The sequence below is a fragment of the Suricata suricatta genome, chromosome 16 (genome assembly GCF_006229205.1).
Source record: "Suricata suricatta isolate VVHF042 chromosome 16, meerkat_22Aug2017_6uvM2_HiC, whole genome shotgun sequence".
NCBI classification, from domain to species: Eukaryota; Metazoa; Chordata; class Mammalia; order Carnivora; family Herpestidae; genus Suricata; species Suricata suricatta.
Window position 1 is genome coordinate 58,739,968 of NC_043715.1, and position 2,332 is coordinate 58,742,299.

Consider the following 2,332-nt stretch of genomic DNA (forward strand, 5'->3'; position numbering starts at 1 on the left):
TTAAAAGTATATAAAAAAATAATCTAAGTAGTACAGATACTCCCTCCACGTCTTTAATGATAAATACACGAAACCTCACTTAAAGATAACACACCACTGACATCATACCATTTACCATTGTTCTTAAATTACACGCCAACGCTCCATAAATGAGAAACAACAATAAAGGTAAAGAGTATGGCAGGCATAGAGAAACTCTGATTGTACGTATGCCTGTCTTCTAAGCAATCCCACAAATCACTAGAAACTCTGAGAACCCAGCAATTGGACTACTAGTATGTATCCGAGGGATACAGGTGTGCTGCTCCAAAGGGGCACCTGCAGCCCCATGTTTACAGCAGCGCTATCGACAATAGCCCAAGTACGGAAAGAGCCCGAATGTCCACCGATGGATAAAGAAGATGTGGTATATACATACAATGGAGTATTACTCGGCAATCAAAAAGAATGAAATCTTGCCATTTGCAACCATGTGAAGGAACTAGAGTATTATGTCAAGTGAAATTAGAGAAAAACAAGTATCACATGACTTCACTCATAAGAGGACTTTAAGACACAGAACAGATGAACATAAAGGAAGGAAAAATAATATAAAAACAGGGAGGAGAACAAAACATAAGAGACTCTTAAATATGGACCACAAACTGAGGGTTACTGGAGGGACTGTGGGAGCGGGGATGGGCTACATGGGCAAGGGGCATTAAGGAATCTACTCCTGAAATCACTGTAGCACTACATGCTAACTAACTTGGACGTAAATTTAAAAAATAAGTTGAAAAAAAAGAAAAAATCTCTTAGAACTAAGACATCGTGAGACTACAAAATACACAAAATAACTGTTTTTTACACTAACCACATTCCTTTTTCACCAACAACTGAGTTGTTTTTTCTTTTTAAATCTCACTCAGTTCTAATTCTCTGTCAAGGCGGAGAGACCCCCCCCCCCCAACTCCCCCAAACCCTCAGTCACTCCCCAGCTCTGACCCCTGGCTGCAGCAGGCCCGCGCTGAGGCGCCCAGGAAGACGCAGAATTTGGACTCACCCCAGGAGGCCCAAGGATTGACAGCTGCCATCCCAGAGGATCAGTCGGCCAGGGGCCTGCCCAGAAGCACTGGATTTGGGTGATTCCCGGACAAGTGCGATATCAACCTAGTGACAAGAATGGAAAAGACAAAAGTGGTCCTTTGTCACAGAAAAGCCAGTGGACACAGGGAGGACAGCCCATCCACAGAAGCAACAAAAGGCTTGTGGGGAGCATTGTAAGAAAACAGAATTTGCATGTCAAAAACAACAGAATTCCTGGACATAAATGAAGAGTGACTCGAACAAGCTGACCAAAGAGCATACTCGGGGATGAGAGGGGATTAAAGTTGTCAGTGGTTCCTAAGAGACAGTCAGTGACAACCTCGAGGTAACTTTTTGGTTGATGTGACAGAAACTATCGTAAAATCTACCTGCACCCCCAAGAAATCACTGGTTGCCTAGAGCTGAGGGGGAAGGAGAAATGCGGAGTGACTGCTTAACGGGTGTGGGGGTTTCTTTTAGGAGGTGATGAAAATGTTCTGGAACTGGATAGCCATTATTGCCCAACTTTCTGAATAGACGACAAAACCCACCGAACTGTACCCGACTTGACGAACATTCTGTCACGCGGCCTTTGTCTACAAGGGAGGCAGGGAGGGAAGGAAGCGAGAACTCAGCCCGCAAGACCCACCCGGCCCAGTCCGTCGTTCCCTGGCGTGGGGCCCAGACCGCTCTGAGGGTACCAGGGCCAACTGGCAGAGCTCTGCGCATTCCTGGGAGCGCCCGCTGAGCCCCAGGACACCAGGGTCGGCGCCGCAACTCCACGTAGGCAAACGATCCCGCACCGCTGTCTGCAACTTAACAAAGTCGGCCGGCACGGCACGGGGACGGGAAGCGGGGACGGTTCCCCTCCCCTGTCGCTGTCGTTCTTCGGCGCCTCAGGTGAACCCGCGCGGACAGAAACACTCCCCTGGGGAAAGAGACGGGCTTATTATTGCCATGAACGGCCCCAGAAGCGTCCTCATCACCCGCTGCCTGGCCTCCCGCCCGACGTCCTCTGCACCCCCCGAGGCGGAGGCGACGCTCCGGGGCCCGGGGCCGCGAGCGGCCGGCCTTACCTGGGTCGCGGCCCCCGGCCTCCCACCCCTACGGGCCCGTCCCCGCCGCTGTAGGCAGGCGGCTTGGCAAACTCGGGGTCTATTCGCCGGCGGCGTCGGGCTTTTGTTCGCTCCCAGGTTCGGCCTGGCGGTATGCTTCGGGTCTTCGCGCGCGGCTGGGGAGACAAAGGCGCGCTGGGCCCACGGCGGCC

General features: G+C 51.4%; 1 long non-coding RNA gene across 1 annotated transcript; it reads right to left on the reverse strand.

Moving 5' to 3' along the window:
* Positions 1 to 988: 988 nt before the first annotated feature.
* Positions 989 to 2,326, reverse strand: LOC115281129. The gene is made up of 3 exons (XR_003904100.1): positions 2,142 to 2,326; positions 1,715 to 1,993; positions 989 to 1,149 (listed from the first exon to the last, which is right to left on the reverse strand). It is a non-coding gene; the product is annotated as an uncharacterized LOC115281129 (long non-coding RNA).
* Positions 2,327 to 2,332: the final 6 nt, after the last annotated feature.